Raw genomic sequence first — 20013 nt, forward strand, 5'->3', positions numbered from 1 at the left:
TTTAAAATTGAATAAACATTTCACCGAAAGTATATGTAAATGGCAAATAAACACATGAGATGGTGCTCTATATCATTAGTTACTAGGGAAATGCAAGTTCAAACTACAGTAAGATACCACAACACACTTAAATGACTAAATTTAAAGTGAGTGACCGTACCAAAAATTGTCAAGTTGTGGAGCAAATGGAGCTGTCATAGGCTATTGGTGAAAATGTTGTAAAATGGTATAACTATTTTGGAAAACATTTTGCCAGTTTCCTAAAAATGTAAACACACATGTACCATATGATTCAGCTACTCCATTCCTAGATATTTATGCAAGGGAAATGAAAGAATCTTCCCTACAAAATCTTGTACATGAGTCCATACAATTCATTCTGGAATAGTTAAAGCTGGAAACATCCTAAATATCCTTGAACAGATGAATGGATAAACAATCTTTGGTTTATCCATACTGTGGAACACTAACCAGCAGTAAATATGAATAAACTATATATGCAGCATCATGGATGAATCTCAAGAAAATAACACTGAGTGAAAAGACTAGACAAAATAATTAGAGTACATTCTGTGTGATTCCACTTATGTAATCGAATATGGAATTGCAGATTACCAATGACTGGGGGATGGTGTGGGTAGGGGTGTTGGTGGTTAGGTAGATTCAGAGTTTCTGCTTGCAGGGCTGGGAGAAAAGAAAAAGTGATTATAAAGGGTCCCAAGGAAACCTTTTGGGATTTGACATTTATTCATTTTCTTGATTGTGTTGATGTTTTCATGGTGTATACATGTGTCAAAATTTATCAAATTCTAGACTTTAATTATGTATAGATTGTAGATTATTATATGCCAATTATACCTCACTAAATCTGTTTTGAGTGCTATTTTTTACAAGTCCATATCTAATACTGTTTTGGCAAGGATTCTGAGATGCCATCCATAAACTGGGACTTCCCCTATCAAATCAGAGCATAGGCTAGCCTGCTAAGGAGGTGAAACTTCAACAGAGGACTGAATAAAATAAGGAGTGATTCTGGGATTCCTAGGCATAAAGGTTTCCAGTAAGGAGGGAAAGTAATTCAAAGGTTTTAAGGAGGGAACAAGTTTGAGATGTTTAAAGGAAAACAAGTAGTCCAATCTGGCCAAAGTAACTTTGACATTTAGGCAGAATTTTGGAAAATCAAGTCAGAGAGAAATCAAAGGACCCTGCCATGTAGGTTCTTAAAAGCCTGATATAGAGGTTATATTTTGCTCTCTGATGATTAGTAAGCCACCAGAGAGATGAAAACTTGGAAGAAATGTGATCAGATTTATTGTTTAAACTGCTAACTCTGGTTACTGTAAGGAGAATAGATTCTGGGATCTAGAAACATTTGGAAGATTACACAATTAAAGGTGTTGGGACAAAGCTAGGAGCAGTTGAGGTCATGACAAATGTCATGTTAGGGTACATTTTTGCAACTGAGGCAGTAGGAGTTTTTTGTTCACTTGATATATAGTTTGAAAGTACAGGTCACTCATTATATCAAGGTTTTTGGACCAAGCAACTGAGTGATGGTTGTACCATTTTCTGAAATGCAGATCACTGGAAAAGAAGCATGTTCTGAAGTTAGTAGAATAAACTAGTTTGGTCATAGCCATCAGGGTGGAGATGTTACCCAGTCATTTGAATAAGTGAGTCTGGAGTTCAGAGGACAAACTGGGGCTGAAGTTCAGCACAAACATGATTTAAAGCTATACTATTGGGAAGAACAATAAAGACATCAATAAGTGAGGGGAAAAATAGATCTTATTTCCAACACTGCAATGACTCCCTAGGACACTCACTATAAAATTCATTGAGATCAGTCAGAAGATAATCAGGCAGCAAAGGACCCAGAGAATGAGACCCTTTTTTTCAATAAAAAAAAGGAATAATCAACAGAGACAAATGCAGCTGAGGTTGTTCTGGAAATACATTCTTCATTTTTAGGTATTGGGATCCAAACACACACATAAAAACAAACATGCAGACTGAGTTTCTATGACAATTAGGTGCAGAGGCACATGTGGCTTATTTCCATACACCTTGTAGTAAGTCTGGTATATTGGATTCAATTTTTGCCTCAATCCAGATCTGCTCAGCCATGCCTCACTCTATCCTCCTTTCGCTATCCCACAACTTCCTAGGTCTGGACAGTTTATTTTGCTTCCTGAGTAGAAAATAGACCTAGAAATCTATTCAATTACTCTCTCAGTAGAAGAGTCTGGGTTGAGCTCCAGTTAACATAGAGGAACTTCTATGCCTGTACACATCGGCTACACTGGACCTGCAGAGGCAGGTTCTGTCTAGAAGTGCTGGGTACACATCTTGAAGTGCATAATGACTGATACCTAATGGGGAAGATTTTGATAAAAGGAATACAGAGATGGGAAGCACTCAGCAGATAATTTGCTTAACTTTTCTCCATCTCAATACCTCTCCATGGCTGTTTGAGCTGCAGTGGTTTCATACAGGACTGATCAATATATTTATTGTGAAACAGTACTGTGGCCAGCTCAATAATGCAGTACTTAGCATTTGTTCTCACTTCCTTGGCATCTTACTTCTTTATTCCCCTTGCTTCTGCTCTATGATTGTGCCATCCCTCCTCCCCACAAGTGTCATCATTTAAATTTTTGTCTTAAACTCTACCTAGATTACCTGGGCTAAGGGGCAAAGGATATTGTGACTGCTTGCTACCCCCTCCCCGATGTTGTGTATGCCACCAAAATACAATGTTAAAATATACCTTGAACTTGCTCATGTGTGAGATCTTTTGAGAAGTGCCCACCTGTTGCTTCTCCTTCATTCTGGCTAAGGCGATGCAAATAACAAATTATAGGGTTGAATATCTTCATTGTTTGGCTTCCACATGTCCAGTAAAGCTGCTTGAAGGAAAAAAAAAAAAAGAACATGAATCAGGAACCTTAGATTTTTCTAGTTAATGGGGAAAAGTTTGGGGAACTCCCATGGCCTTAAATGCTAGTGAGTATAGTAACTTAGTTCGGTAGCCTCTAAATTGTACGTTGTGCCTGGATGTTTCTATAAAAACTGACTCTTATTGTCGCTTATCATTCACAAAGATGTGATCACAAGTCTTAATCTTAATCTTTCTTTTTTTATTTACCTATTTGGATTTTCCTTTCCTCTTTGTCTTCTATTTGATTTATGACTTCTCATTTCTCCTTTTTAAAACTGTGAATTTAAGTTTGAACCCAAGAGAATATCATACACATTGAATTGTATGTTAGCAGTGCTTCCTGGAGTACACTAAAAATGAGGCTGGGAATATAAAACTAAGCATTAAACATGAGTTATCTCTATGAAAGGGAGAACTCTGACTCATTGCTCTTGAAAGCACAGGCATAATTCTACCTCAATGATGACTGTTAAGTCACATTGGATAATATTAATACAACCTATCACATAATAACTTTGCCATTTTTAACATAATATGGACAATCAGTAGAGAATCAAATTTTATCTTCTGAGACATATGATAGCTCTGCCTTAGAAAGAACCTTGATTCTTTGGGAGCACAGCTGTATCATGGGTCTTAGAAAATGATAAAGTTTAGGGCATAGCATAATGAGAAAAATATATAAAGACTGTATCAAGCATAATAAAACCATTACAAAATGGTGGAATATATTATTTCAGTGTAATTGATTTATTTAAATCTTGTAATTTAGCCTTTCTCAGTTGTAGCACATCATTTTGCAATGTTCATTTAGAGAACATTAGTGTTTCGTTAGTAGCAGGCAAGTAGATTCATGGCTTGAGAAATATTCCAATTGATGACAAGAGAAAAAGGAGATTAGCTATATTTAGTTCAATTTTATGAAAGCTTTTCATTTGAAACCTTGGTTTCATTTAAGAAAATATTATAAAAGAGAACAAAGATTTTCTGTAACTTTCAGGTTTTGATTTAAAAAGAAAGAGCTTTAAAAAATGAATTCTGGTAGACTTGGCTATAAGTTCATTAAGCTTTAGCCCCTAACCTTCAAATAATATATATTTTTTCTATTGCAACTATTTATTCCATCATTTTATCTTAGAATTTAATGAAGAATTTAGTTACTATTTTTTGCTTTTCTAATCTTTAATGTCATATGCCTGATAAAATAGTGCATTCAACTCTAGGATCAAATTCTGGATAGTAGAAGTTCTGTCAATTTTGTGCCTTAATTTATTCCGTTTTTCCTACTTCATTTGTAAGAGAAATAGTTGTTTTAAATTTAGCACTCACGTCAATACAATTTGCCCAAATTTTAGTAGCTGACTATTTTCACAGGAGTTAGTGAAAATTCATTAGTACATTTTCCTTTGCTGGGTACTCCTTGAAATATGTTAAAACAAGAGAGGAACAGGAGGGTGGGGAGAGTGAGAGATTCTAATTATAAATTTATATAATGAAGTTTAGATAATTCTTTCAATAAATATTTGTTGAACATCTACTTTCAGCCAAGCACTGATCTGGACCAGGGATTAATAAACTTTTTCTATGAGGTGAATGTTTTGACTGTGACTCATAAGCTCTCTGGTGCAACTACTGAGCTCTGTCAGTGTAACCTAAAAGCAGCCATAGACAGCACGTAAACAGATGAGTATGGCTATGTTCCAATAAAACTTTACTTCCAAAAACAGCAGGCCATATTTGGCCTGGTCATAGTTTGCTGACTCCTATATTGTTATACCCTTGAGAGAAAATCAATGAACAAAACAGACAAAGTCCTGTTCATTTGACCTTCATGGAGCATGCATTTTACACAGGGAAGACAGTTAAGAAACAAGTTTATTGGATGATAACATGAGCAACAAAAGAAAACATACGGTAAAATAAAACAAGAAAAGGGCAATAATGAATACTGGGGGAAGTAAGGAAAGAGAAGTATGATTTTTTTGTAGGGATAAGAAAATCAGGGAAGGGCTCACTAACAATGACACTAGAGCAGAGAAATACAGGAAGTGAGGTGGTGAAAAATCTGCATAGCTAGAGTAGTAATACTGCTCTAAGCAGAGAGAAAGTAAGCACAATGTCCCTGACGTAGAAGCAAACTTGGTATGACAGCAAGAGGTCAGTAACAGGTGCAGCATGAAAATGTAACTAACTCAGCACACTCCCTATTTCAGTTTGTTAAAGCTGCCAGAATGCAATATACCAAAAATGGATTGGCTTTTATAACAAGGATTTATTAAGTTACAAGTCTACAGTTCTAAGGCCATAAAATTCCAAACTAAGGCATCCAGGAAAAGATACCTCGACTCTGAAGAGAAGCCTATGGCACCTGGGGTTTCTCTGTTACATGGGGAGGTACGTGACAATGTCTGTTGGCATTCTCTCCTGGCTTCTGGTTTGAAAAGGGCTCTGTGTCTCAGCTTCTGTAGGTCCTTCTGGCTTCCTCTGGGACATCCGCCTTCTGCATCTTTTTTTTTTTTTATTTTTTTTATTTTTTATTTTCATGAGACTTTCCCCTGGGAAAGCCTATATATATATATATATATATATATATATATATATATATATATATATATATACATATATATATATATTTATTTATTTATTAATTAACGGAAAAAAAGAAATTAACCCAACATTTAGAAATCATACCATTCTACATATGCAATCAGTAATTCTTAACATCATCACATAGATGTATGATCATCGTTTCTTAGTACATTTGCATCAGATTAGAAGAACTAGCAACACAACAGAAAAAGATATAGAATGTTAATATAGAGAAAAAAAATAAAAGTAATAATAATAGTAAAAAAAAAAAGACAAACAAACAACCAGACAGACAAAAACAAACAACAACAACAACAACAACAACAACAACAAAAACAAAAACCTATAGCTCAGATGCAGCTTCATTCAGTGTTTTAACATGATTACTTTACAATTAGGTATTATTATGCTGTCCATTTTTGAGTTTTTGAATCTAGTCCTGTTGCACAGTCTGTATCCCTTCAGCTCCAAATACCCATTATCTTACCCTGTTTCTAACTCCTGCTGGACTCTGTTACCAATGACATATTCCAAGTTTATTCTCAAATGTCGGTTCACATCAGTGGGACCATACAGTATTTGTCCTTTAGTTTTTGGCGAGACTCACTCAGCATAATGTTCTCTAGGTCCATCATGTTATTACATGCTTCATAAGTTTATCCTGTCTTAAAGCTGCATAATATTCGATCGTATGTATATACCACAGTTTGTTTAGCCACTCTTCTGTTGATGGACATTTTGGCTGTTTCCATCTCTTTGCAATTGTAAATAACGCTGCTATAAACATTGGTGTGCAAATGTCCGTTTGTGTCTTTGCCCTTAATTCCTTTGAGTAGATTCCCAGCAATGGTATTGCTGGGTCGTATGGCAATTCTATATTCAGCTTTTTGAGGAACCACCAAACTACCTTCCACAGTGGTTGCAGCATTTGACATTCCCACCAACGGTGGATAAGTGTGCCTCTTTCTCCGCATCCTCTCCAGCATTTGTCATTTTCTGTTTTGTTGATAATGGCCATTCTGGTGGGTGTGAGATGATATCTCATTGTGGTTTTGATTTGCATTTCTCTAATGGCCAGGGACATTGAGCATCTCTTCATGTGCCTTTTGGCCATTTGTATTTCCTCTTCTGATAGGTGTCTGTTCAAGTCTTTTTCCCATTTTGTAATTGGGTTGGCTGTCTTTTTGTTGCTGACTTGAACAATCTCTTTATAAATTCTGGATACTAGACCTTTATCTGATATGTCATTTCCAAATATTGTCTCCCATTGTGTAGACTGTCTTTCTACTTTCTTGATGAAGTTCTTTGATGCACAAAAGTGTTTAATTTTGAGGTGCTCCCATTTATTTATTTCCTTCTTCAGTGCTCTTGCTTTAGGTTTAAGGTCCATAAAACCGCCTCCAATTGTAAGTTTCATAAGATATCTCCCTACATTTTCCTCTAAATGTTTTATGGTCTTAGACCTAATGTTTAGATCTTTGATCCATTTTGAGTTAAGTTTTGTATAGGGTGTGAGATATGGGTCTTCTTTCATTCTTTTGCATATGGATATCCAGTTCTCTAGGCACTATTTATTGAAGAGACTGTTCTGTCCCAGGTGAGTTGGCTTGACTGCCTTATCAAAGATCAAATGTCCATAGATGAGAGGGTTTATATCTGAGCACTCTGTTCGATTCCATTGGTCGATATATCTATCTTTATGTCAATACCATGCTGTTTTGACCACTGTGGCTTCATAATATGCCTTAAAGTCAGGCAGCATGAGACCTCCAGCTTCGTTTTTTTTCCCTCAAGATGTTTTTAGCAATTCGGGGCACCCTGCCCTTCCAGATAAATTTGCTTATTGGTTTTTCTATTTCTGAAAAATAAGTTGTTGGGATTTTGATTGGTATTGCATTGAATCTGTAAATCAATTTAGGTAGGATTGACATCTTAACTATATTTAGTCTTCCAATCCATGAACACGGTATGCCCTTCCATCTATTTAGGTCTTCTGTGATTTCTTTTAACAGTTTTTGTAGTTTTCTTTATATAGTTTTTTTGTCTCTTTAGTTAAATTTATTCCTAGGTATTTTATTCTTTTAGTTGCAATTGTAAATGGGATTTGTTTCTTGATTTCCCCCTCCGCTTGTTCATTGCTAGTGTATAGAAATGCTACAGATTTTTGAATATTGATCTTGTAACCTTCTACTTTGCTGTACTCATTTATTAGCTCTAGAAGTTTTGTTGTGGATTTTTCCGGGTTTTCAACGTATAGTATCATATCGTCTGCAAACAGTGATAGTTTTACTTCTTCCTTTCCAATTTTGATGCCTTGTATTTCTTTTTCTTGTCTAATTGCTCTTGCTAGAACCTCCAACACAATGTTGAATAATAGTGGTGATAGTGGACATCCTTGTCTTGTTCCTGATCTTAGGGGGAAAGTTTTCAATTTTTCCCCATTGAGGATGATATTAGCTGTGGGTTTTTCATATATTCCCTCTATCATTTTAAGGAAGTTCCCTTGTATTCCTATCTTTTGAAATGTTTTCAACAGGAAAGGATGTTGAATCTTGTCAAATGCCTTCTCTGCATCAATTGAGATGATCATGTGATTTTTCTGCTTTGATTTGTTGATATGGTGTATTACATTAATTGATTTTCTTATTTTGAACCTTCCTTGCATACCTGGGATGAATCCTACTTGGTCATGATGAACAATTCTTTTAATGTGTTGTTGGATACGATTTGCTAGAATTTTATTGAGGATTTTTGCATCGATATTCTTTAGAGAGATTGGTCTGTAGTTTTCTTTTTTTGTAATATCTTTGCCTGGTTTTGGTATGAGGGTGATGTTGGCTTCATAGAATGAATTAGGTAGTTTTCCCTCCGCTTCAATTTTTTTGAAGAGTTTGAGGAGAGTTGGTACTAATTCTTTCTGGAATGTTTGATAGAATTCACATGTGAAGTCATCTGGTCCTGGACTTTTCTTTTTAGGAAGCTTTTGAATGACTAATTCAATTTCTTTACTTGTGATTGGTTTGTTGAGGTCATATTTCTTCTTGAGTCAAAGTTGATTGTTCATGTCTTTCCAGGAACCCATCCATTTCATCTAAATTGTTGTATTTATTAGCGTAAAGTTGTTCATAGTATCCTGTTATTATCTCCTTTATTTCTGTGAGGTCAGTAGTTATGTCTCCTCTTCCATTTCTGATCTTATTTATTTGCATCCTCTCTCTTCTTCTTTTTGTCAATCTTGCTAAGGGCCCATCAATCTTATTGATTTTCTCATAGAACCAACTTCTGGTCTTATTGACTTTCTCTATTGTTTTCATGTTTTCAATTTCATTTACTTCTGCTCTGATCTTTGTTATTTCTTTCCTTTTGCTTGCTTTGGGATTAGTTTGCTGTTCTTTCTCCAGTTCTTCCAAGTGGACAGTTAATTCCTGAATTTTTGCCTTTTCTTCTTTTCTGATATAGGCATTTAGGGCAATAAATTTCCCTCTTAGTACTGCCTCTGATGCATCCCATAAGTTTTGATATGTTGTGTTTTCATTTTCATTCGCCTTGAGGTATTTACTAATTTCTCTTGCAATTTCTTTTTGACCCACTCGTTGTTAAGAGTGTGTTGTTGAGCCTCCACATATTTGTGAATCTTCTGGCACTCCGCCTATTATTGATTTCCAACTTCATTCCTTTATGATCCGAGAAAGTGTTGTGTATGATTTCAATCTTTTAAAATTTGTTAAGACTTGCTTTGTGACCCAGCATATGGTCTATCTTTGAGAATGATCCATGAGCACTTGAGAAAAAGGTATATCCTGCTGTTGTGGGATGTAATGTCCTATAAATGTCTGTTAAGTCTGGGTCATTTATAGTAATATTCAGATTGTCTATTTCTCTATTGATCCTCTGTCTAGATGTTCTGTCCATTGATGAGAGTGGTGAATTGAAGTCTCCAACTATTATGGTATATGTGTCTATTTCCCTTTTCAGTGTTTACAGTGTATTCCTCACGTATTTTGGGGCATTCTGGTTCAGTGCCTAAATATTTATGATTGTTGTGTCTTCTTGTTTAATTGTTCCTTTTATTAGTATATAGTGTCCTTCTTTGTCTCTTTTAACTGTTTTACATTTGAAGTCTAATTTGTTGGATATTAGCATAGCCACTCCTGCTCTTTTCTGGTTGTTATTTGCATGAAATATCTTTTCCCAACCTTTCACTTTCAACCTATGTGTATCTTTGTGTCTAAGATGTGTTTCCTGTAGACAGCATATAGAAGGATCCTGTTTTTTAATCCATTCTGCCAGTCTATGTCTTTTGATTGGGGGAATTCAGTCCATTAACATTTAGTGTTATTACTGTTTGGATAATATTTTCCTCTACCATTTTGCCTTTTGTATTATATATATCATATCTGACTTTCCTTCTTTCTACACTCTTCTCCACACCTCTCTCTTCTGTCTTTTCATATCTGACTCTAGTGCTCCCTTTAGTATTTCTTGCAGAGCTGGTCTCTTGGTCACAAATTCTCTCAGTGACTTTTTGTCTGAGAATGTTTTAATTTCTCCCTCATTTTTGAAGGATAATTTTGCTGGATATAGGAGTCTTGGTTGGCAGTTTTTCTCTTTTAGTAATTTAAATATATCATCCCACTGTCTTCTAGCTTCCATGGTTTCTGCTGAGAAATCTACACATAGTCTTATTGGGTTTCCCTTGTATGTGATGGATTGTTTTTCTCTTGCTGCTTTCAAGATCCTCTCTTTCTCTTTGACCTCTGACATTCTAACTAGTAAGTGTCTTGGAGAATGCCTATTTGGGTCTAATCTCTTTGGGGTGCACTGCACTTCTTGGATCTGTAATTTTAGGTCTTTCATAAGAGTTGGGAAATTTTCAGTGAAAATTTCTTCCATTAGTTTTTCTCCTCCTTTTCCCTTCTCTTCTCCTTCTGGGACACCCACAACATGTATATTTGTGTGGTTCATATTGTCCTTGAATTCCCTGATACCCTGTTCAAATTTTTTCATTCTTTTCCCGAAAGTTTCTGTTTCTTTTTGGAATTCAGATGTTCTGTCCTCCAAATCACTAATTCTATCTTCTGTCTCTTTCAATCTATCATTGTAGGTATCCATTGTTTTTTCCATCTTTTCTACTTTATCCTTCACTTCCATAAGTTCTGTGATTTGTTTTTTCAGTTTTTCTATTTCTTCTTTATGTTCAGCGCATGTCTTCTTCATGTCCTCCCTCAATTTATTGATTTTATTTTTGAAGAATTTTTCCATTTCTGTTCGTATATTCAGCATTAGTTGTCTCAGTTCCTGTATCTCATTTGAACTATTGGCTTGTTCCTTTGACTGGGCCATATTTCCAATTTTCTGAGCGTGATCCATTATTTTCTGCTGGCGTCTGGGCATTTAATCAGATTTCCCTGGGTGTTGGACCCAACAGGTTGAAAGATTTTTCTGTGAAATCTCTGGGTTCTGTTTTTCTTATCCTGCCCAGTAGGTTGCACTCGTGGCACACGTTTGTCTGCGGGTCCCACCAATAAAAGTGTTGTGGGTCCTTTAACTTTGGAAAACTCTCGCCGTGGGGGAGTTTCACCAGCCAAAGCAGCTTGGAAGAGTGCTAGCTGGCCCGGGGGTCCAAACGTGGGGAGGGTCGCCGGCCGCCGCAGCCCGGGAGAGCGCCCGTCCGAATTTCCTAGTCGGCCCGGGGCGCCAAGCGTGGCGGGAGGGCGCCAGCTGCTGCGGCCCGGGAGAGTGCACCATTCCCAGCTGGACCGGGGAGTCACGTGTTTGGAAGGGATCCTCCTGGTCACCATTCTCTGCGGCCTGGGGATTTCCAATCCAATTCTCTCAGTTGGTCCGGGGGACCGAGCATGGTGGGGGCGCCAGCTGCCACGGCTTGAGGGGACTGCCTGCCCAATTCTGCCAGCTGGCCCGGGAAGGAGGAAGGGAGGGACTCCAACCGCTTGCTGCCCCGCCCGGGAAGCCACGCCCCTCAGCAATCTCACCGGAGCTGGTTCTCTCAGCCAGTCAGCCGTTCCAGGATGGGGTACGCTGTCTTTTTGATCTCTGTCATGGCTCCGGGAGCTGTTCTGTATTGTTTCTACTCCCCTAGTAGCTGTTCTGGAGGAGAAACTAAGATCCGCGCATCTTACTAAGCCGCCATCTTCTCCGGAAGTTCCTTCTGCATCTTTAAACAGCTGTCTCTGTTCTCTGTATTGGCTCTGAGCACTCTCTCTCTCTCTCTGAGCTCTTTTAAATAACTCCAGTAAACTAATTATAACCTACTGTTCTAGTTTGCTAGCTGCCGGAATGCAACACACCAGACAGATTGTTTTTTGTTTTGTTTTGTTTTTTTTGACATGGGCAGGCACTGGGAATCGAACCTGGGTCCTCTGGCATGGCAGGCAAGCATTCTTGCCTGCTGAGCCACTGTGGCCCACCCGACAGATTGGTTTTTAATAAAAGGGGATTTATTTAGTTAGTTCGTCAGAGGAAAGGCAGCTAACTTTCAACTGAGGTTCTTTCTTACGTGTGAAGTTAAAGGATGGTCTCTGCTGGCCTTCTCTCCAGCCCTCAGGGTTCCAACAGCTTTGCCTGGGGTGATTTCTTTGTGCATCTCCAAAGGCCTGGGCTGAGCTGCTTGGGCTGTGCTATGTTGCACTGTCTCATTTAAGTACCAGCCAATTAATTAAACATCATCATTGCAGCAGGCACGGCTCCTAGCCGACTGCAGATGTAATCAGCAACAGATGAGGGTCTCGTACCATTGGCTCATATCCACAGTGACAGAACTAGGTGCCTTCACCTGGCCAAGTTGACACCTGAATCTAACTACCACATCTACCTTGAAAGGGTGAGATCACACATCTCCATGGAAATGATCTATAAACCCACAATAAATTTTTGCCCACAAAATTGGATTCAAAGAACATGGCTTTTCTGGGGTATATTACAGTTTCAAACCAGCACACTTCCCTACCTTATTATTTTACATGAATTTTAATAAGGTTGTATGGTATTTTCTATACATTTCTTTTAAAAAGTTCTTATTTTGAGATAATGGTAATTCACATGCAGTTATAACAAATAATCGTATGTCCTTCCCCTCCCCCGATATTATTATCTTCCATAATAATATCACAGTCAGAAAATTGACGTTGATACAACTGACCAAACATGCTCAGATTTCACCAGTTTTATAAAAGCATTCATTTTATGTAAATGTGTAAGTTTAGATCTATGTATTTTATCACATATATAGGTTCTTATATCTACCTCTACAGTCAAGATACAGAACAGTTGTATCCCAAGCATCCCTTATGTTACTATTTTACAGTCACAGCCACCTCCTCCCCCTCCCATCCCATTACCCATACACCAAGCCTTGGCACTTTTCTCCACTTCTATAATATTATCATTTTCAATAATGTGGTATAAATATTGTCATTTCAAGAATGCTGTATAAATGAATGTATAAAGTATATAATTTTTTCCATTTGCTAAAGCTGACAAAATGCAATATACCAAAAATGGGTTGGCTTGTAAAACGGGGGTTTATTAATTTACAACCTACAGTTCTTAGGCCTGAAAATATCCAATGAAAGGCATCAACAGAATGATACCTGGACTCTCAAGACAGGCTTCTGGCATCTGGAAGATCTCTGTCATGCAGGAAGGCACATATTTGACATCTATAGGTCCTTCCTTCTGGGTTTCATTATTTTCAGCTTCTGATTCCAGTGAACTCCTCTCTGAGCATCTGTAGGTCCTTTCTTAGCTTCTCTGGGGCTTTTCTCTATGAGCTTCTCTTGATTTCATCTCTTAGCTTCAGTATGTGTTTTATCCTCTTATAAAGGAATCCAGTATGCAGATTAAGATCCATCTTGAATGGGGAGTGTCACATCTAAATTGAAATAACCAAATCAAAGGGGCCTACCTACAATAGAGCTGTACCTACAGGAAGAGATTAAAATAATATAACTTTGGGTGGGCCATGGTGGCTCAGTGGTAAAGTTCTTGCCTGCCATGCCAGAGACCCGGGTTCAACTGCTGGTGCCTGCCCATACAAAAAAAAAAAAAGAAAGAAAGAAAGAAAGGATATAGCTTTTTCTGGGGTACATAGCAGCTTGAAACTGCCACAATAAACTTTTCAGATTTTTCTTTATTCATTTAGCATAATTCCCTTGCAATTTAGTCAAGTTATTATGTGTATTAGAGTTTGTTCCTGTATATTGCTGAGTAATATTCTATAGGTGTGGATATGCCTCAATTTGTTTAACCATTCTCCCACTGAAGGACGTTTTCTTTGTTTCCAATTTTTAGTTGTTATGAATAAAGCTGCCATGAATATTCAGGTTTTGTGTGAACGTGAATTGTCAGGTTTTGTGTGAACATGAATTTAGCAGGGAGAATTGGGATAAATGCCTCAAGGTGCTATTATGGGCCTTATGGTAAGTGCATGCTTACGTCCATCAGAAACTATCATATTCTTTTCCAAAGTAGCTGTACAATTTTACTTTCCTGCCAGCAATTTATGAGTGATGCAGGTTTTCACATTATCACAAGCATGTGATCTTCTCACCATTTAAAAATTTTTGGCCATTCTTATCTGTGTGCAGAGATAACAAAATTGCTTAATTTACATGTGCATTATTTGAAGGTTAATGCTGTTGAGCATCGTTTATATGCTATTTGCCATATATATGTATGTTTTCTTCAGTGAAATGTTGTTTCATTTCCTTTGCCCATTTCTTAATTGGATTTTGGATTGCCTGTATTTTTACTGTCAGGTTTTGAGAGTTTATATATTATGTGTAGAGGTCATTTGTCAGATCTGTGGCTTGAAAATATTTTTCCTCAGTCTATACCTTGTCTTTTAATTCTCTTAATAGGGTTCTCTGCAAAGAAAATGTTCTAATTTTGATGAGGTCTAATTTATCAGTTTTTCCTTTTATGGGCCATAATTTTGGTGTCAGGTCTAAGAACTCTTTTCCTAACCATATGTACCCGAATATTTTATTTTTTAATAAAGTTTTTATAGTTTTATCTTTTACATATTAAGTTTACTTTAAGTTGATTTTTGTATAATGAATGACATTTAGATTGAAGTTCTTTTTTCTTTTGCTTATGGATGATATCATTACTTTTTTTTTTTTTTTTTTTAGTGTATCACTTTTTTTTTTTACATTATTTTTTTTTTATTAATTAAAAAAAGAATTAACAAAACAATTAGAAATCATTCCAATCTACATGTACAATCAGTAATTCTTAATAACATCACATAGTTGCATATTCATCATTTCTTAGTACATTTGCATCAATTTAGAAAAAGAAATAAAAAGACAACAGAATAAGAATTAAAACAATAATAGAAGGAAAAAAAACAAAAACAAAAACCCTATACCTCACATGCAGCTTCATTCAGTGTTTTAATATAATTGCATTACAATTGGGTAGTATTGTGCTGTCCATTTCTGAGTTTTTATATCCAGTCCCGTTGTACAGTCTGTATCCCTTCATCTCCAATTATCCCTTCTCTTTTTTTTTTTTTTTAATTAATGGAAAAAAAGAAATTAACCCAACATTTAGAGATCATACCATTCTACACATGCAATCATTAATTCTTAACATCATCACATAGATGCATGATCATCATTTCTTAGTACATTTGCATTGGTTTAGAAGAACTAGCAACATAACCGAAAAAGATATAGAATGTTAATATAGAGAAAAAAATAAAAGTAATAATAGTAAAATCAAAACAAAACAAAACAAAAACCTATAGCTCAGATGCAGCTTCATTCGGTGTTTTAACATGATTACTTTACAATTAGGTATTATTGTGCTGTCCATTTTTGAGTTTTTGTATCTAGTCCTGTTGCACAGTCTGTATCCCTTCAGCTTCAATTACCCATTGTCTTACCCTGTTTCTAACTCCTGCTGGTCTCTGTTACCAATGACATATTTCAAGTTTATTCTCGAATGTCCGTTCACATCAGTGGGACCATACAGTATTTGTCCTTTAGTTTTTGGCTGGATTCACTCAGCATAATATTCTCTAGGTCCATCCATGTTATTACATGGTTCATAAGTTTAGTCTGTCTTAAAGCCGAATCCATTCTGCCATTCTATGTCTTTTGATTGGGAAATTCAGTCCATTAACTTTTAGTGTTATTACTGTTTGGATAATATTTTCCTCTACCATTTTGGCTTTTGTATTATATATATCATATCTGATTTTCCTTCTTTCTACACTTTACTCCATACCTCTCTCTTCTGTCTTTTCGTATCTGACTCTAGTGCTCCCTTTAGTATTTCTTGCAGAGCTGGTCTCTTGGTCACAAATTCTCTCAGTGACTTTTTGTCTATAAATGTTTTAATTTCTCCTTCATTTTTGAAGGACAATTTTGCTGGATATAGGAGTCTTGGTTGGCAGTTTTTCTCTTTTAGTGATTTAAATATATCATCCCACTGTCTTCTAGCTTCCATGGTTTCTGCTGAGAAATCTACACATAGTCTTATTGGGTTTCCCTTGTATGTGACAGATTGTTTTTCTCTTGCTGCTTTCAAGATCCTCTCTTTCTCTTTGACCTCTGACATTCTAACTAGTAAATGTCTTGGAGAACGCCTATTTGGGTCTATTCTCTTTGGGGTGCGCTGCACTTCTTGGATCTGTATATTTAGGTCTTTCATAAGAGTTGGGAAATTTTCAGTGATAATTTCTTCCATTAGTTTTTCTCCTCCTTTTCCCTTCTCTTCTCCTTCTGGGACACCCACAACACGTATATTTGTGCGCTTCATATTGTCATTCAGTTCCCTGATTCCCTGCTCAAGTTTTTCCATTCTTTTCCCTATAGTTTCTGTTTCTTTTTGGAATTCAGTTGTTCCATCCTCCAGTTCACTAATTGTAGCTTCTGTCTCTTTAGATCTACCATTGTAGGTATCCATTGTTTTTTCCATTTTTTCTTCTTTGTCCTTCACTCCCACAAGTTCTGTGATTTGTTTTTTCAGATTTTCTATTTCTTCTTTTTGTTCAGCCCATATCTTCTTCATGTCCTCCCTCAATTTATTGATTTGGTTTTTGAAGAGTTTTTCCATTTCTGTTCGTATATTCAGCATTAGTTGTCTCAGCTCCTGTATCTCATTTGAACTATTGGTTTGTTCCTTTGATTGGGCCATATCTTCAATTTTCCGAGCGTCATCCATTATTTTCTGCTGGTGTCTGGGCATTTGATCAGATCTCCCTGGGTGTGGGACCCAGCTGGTTGAAAGGTTTTTCTGTGGAATCTCTGGGCTCTGTTTTTCTTTTCCTGCCCAGTAGGTGGCGCTCGTGGCGGTCGTTTGTCTGCGGGGCAGTCGGCCCGGGAAACCGCGCGTGGAGGCGGGGGTCGCTGGCCGTGGCTTGGGGGAGTGCCGGTCCAAATTGCCCAGCTGGCCCGAGACGCCAAGCGTGACGGGAGGGCCCCGCTATCCAATGTTCCCAGTCAGACCGGGGAGCCACGTGCGTGGAGGGGACCCCAGACGCCAGCCACCCCAGCCGGGAAAACGTGCACCCCTCGGGTATCTCACAGCAGTGGATTCTCCCTACCCGTTCAGCCGTTCCAGAATGGGGTACGCTGTCTTTTTTGGTCTCTGTCGTGACTCCGGGAGCTGTTTTATATTGTTTCTGTTTCTTTAGTTGCTTTTCTGGAGGAGGAACTAAGACCCGCGCGTCTTACTAAGCCGCCATCTTCTCCGGAAGTCATATCATTACTTTTTATGTAATAAAATTTTGGTTTACATTTTCACTTTAGTTTAAAATATTAATGAAGTTTAAAAAATTTCCACATAGAAAGTACTTTTAACAATTGTTACTTCTGGATTTACAGTATTGTGATCAGAAAATGCTTTTGTATTAATTTTACTTATGCAACTCGTTGTTATGTCCTTTATGATATAATATTTTGTCAATTTTATGATTTCTCCATATGTACACTGCTAGGAAATGTCAAAATCTGGATGAAATCTAAGTGGTATATCTCTAAACTTGGTGCTCTTAACCTTTACATTATGTTACATACATTAAAAAAATAAGAATACAAAGCTCAAGTATTAAGAATGAGTGATATCTGTATACTTTGTATTGGAGCAATGTCAGGTTTTGCTGATGTGCAAGCAAAATTTAAAAGATAGAGTAACGTCTATTAACTGGTCCCATTATTGCATAAGTAGTAAGTGTGTGTATACATGTCTGTGTATGTATTTGCTTGAGCAGAGAAAAATGGTTTTGAAGATATACATCCTTTAAAGAGCAAATAAGCCATAGATACAGTCAACTTAATTATTATTTAAATCCATGAAATATCCTCACAGTACCAATCAGGCCAGTTCTTGCTTGACCAAACAGTTGGACACCATAACCTGGCCAAGTTGACACAAAATTTAACCATCACACTATGTGTTGTGTTTTCTAATTAAAATAGATTAACTGTGTTTGCATTATAATTAAAACTTGCCAAGATATATGGTTCATAAATTTAGAGTTCTTTCCGTTAAAAATTATCATTTTTTAATAGCTTCCAAATACAGATATATCAATATTGATAAATATTTAGGGGGGAGAATCTGATGGCATTATGGTATATAATATAGAAATATTACAGTAGATTGAGTTATTTACCCCAGAAGAAAACCTGTTTTAATCTTAAGCCCATTTCTATGGGTAAGAATTCATTGTCAACAGGACACTTCGAAGTTAAGGAATGGCCAACCTAATCAGGATAAATCTTAGTCCTGTAACTGGAGGTCCTATAGAGAGAAAAGCACAGAAGGAATCAAAAGTAGGAACTCAGCAGGGATTGGCAGAGAAAGGAGAGAATGTCACAGTTTTCATCTGTTCCTTGCATTGCTCTCAATATTTTTTCTTTTGTTTTTTGTTTGGTGTTTAAATGTTTGATGGATTGACTTGCCTGCATTTTTATGTGGATAGCTTCTGAGGTATATCTGGTGATGCTTCTCATCCATCCACACCTAAATAAAAGGAATTAAAAAGCTTATAACTAGATGCCTATATTTACATTTACTGTCTCCTATTTGGCTTTCCTGTGAGGGTGTACCAAGAAACCAAATGTCTTTAAGAGGGCTTTCTCTTAGAATTGTTTCAGCAGAGAAAAATCCATCTGTTTCCAATACAGGGTATAGATTTTCACAAAACCTCTCCATTTTTATTTTCCCAACTGAACCTGCCCTACTATGTCTGCTATTCTAGTAATCTAGTGTTAAGAACCTCTCAACTTCAATTTTTTCAGAAAATAGTCTTAATTGTTGCAAGAGTGGGACAGGTGTTATGATTAGACTAGTGGGCCAGAGATAAGAGTACATGCCTGCTCTTTAAACAGATTTGATAAATTATCTTATTTCTAGACTCATCCTTCTTTGTCACCTAGGTAATTGATGTCCATAGCTTTTCTGCATTAGTGATTCTTTCACATACACCAACTTGTAACTCAGTGGCATTTGCTCTCTTATCACATAGGATTTAACTTGCTCCTTATGCAGGAAGTGTATTAGGTGATGAGTACAGTTGTTTATATTCTTTGTTCCATTACAGCCCCCTTTAGATAACACCATACCTACTATGCCTAACTTACCTTTGAATCTCTTATACGCAGTACATAGTCTCTAGCATACATATGGTGTAAAAAAAAAAAGATAGACAGATAGATGTTAAAAAATACTAGATAAGCACATTATATGATATCTTTTGCAAAATAATTCTTCAAAATATATGCCTTTAAAAAGTTAAATGTTAAAATATGGGATTTCATTGAAGTAGACTAATGTAACTGTATATAACAAACTGTTGCTTAAAATATATTTATTACCAATCACCTATCTTTGGAGCTGATGAGTGCCTATTGATATAGGCTGGACTCAGCCAAGTCAGCTCAACTGCCGCATCTCTACTCCGCATGTCTCTCATCCTCCTGGGACCATGGGTTGGCCAATCTTGCTCTTTTCAGAACAGGCAGGAAAAAATATGGTGATCTGAGGCTCTTAAGGTCTTGTCTAAAAAAATGGTGCTTTAATATTCCTCCTTTATTCTATTGAACATAGCAAGTCACATATTCTAGCCACAGATAAAGGGTTCTCCTACTCTACTTTTGTAGGAGAACTTCCTAGTCATATGAAAGACAAAAAATGAAAGCCGAGTTCAGAAAGAGGAGTAAATGCATAGGAACAATAATGCAATCTACCGCAAGTGACACAAATTAACTACTAAACATTTGTGGTACAAGTTCTGTCTCTTTGATTTACTTAATTTATAGATGGTCTCAGTAATAAATTAAGCTATCGCGATTAAGTTAAACTATTTGTTTATCACATTTGTTTAACATTCAATCTTTTGTTTCCCTAGGCAAAGCCAAAAAAATAGCTAACATACTCATTTCAATAAAATGAGATTGCTGAAAGCTGAAAAGCATTATGTTTATGGACCGAGATGATTTATAGCTATA

At 36.6% G+C, this 20013-nt stretch overlaps 1 long non-coding RNA gene across 12 annotated transcripts in view; it reads right to left on the bottom strand.

Moving 5' to 3' along the window:
- Nucleotides 1–2261: 2261 nt before the first annotated feature.
- Nucleotides 2262–20013, bottom strand: part of LOC143690251 (uncharacterized) — a 71592-nt gene continuing 53840 nt past the window's right edge. For 10 of the 12 annotated variants that reach the window (XR_013179070.1, XR_013179064.1, XR_013179073.1 and 7 more), the window contains 2 exons: nt 18466–18526; nt 2262–2906 (listed from right to left, as the gene is read on the bottom strand). This is a non-coding gene — a long non-coding RNA (uncharacterized LOC143690251). Of the gene's footprint in view, nt 2907–13072; nt 13422–18465; nt 18527–20013 lie in introns of those variants that run through there. The other 2 variants (XR_013179074.1, XR_013179065.1) reach the window with 1 other exon arrangement.

This window comes from Tamandua tetradactyla, chromosome 7, assembly GCF_023851605.1.
Source record: "Tamandua tetradactyla isolate mTamTet1 chromosome 7, mTamTet1.pri, whole genome shotgun sequence".
NCBI lineage: Eukaryota > Metazoa > Chordata > Mammalia > Pilosa > Myrmecophagidae > Tamandua > Tamandua tetradactyla.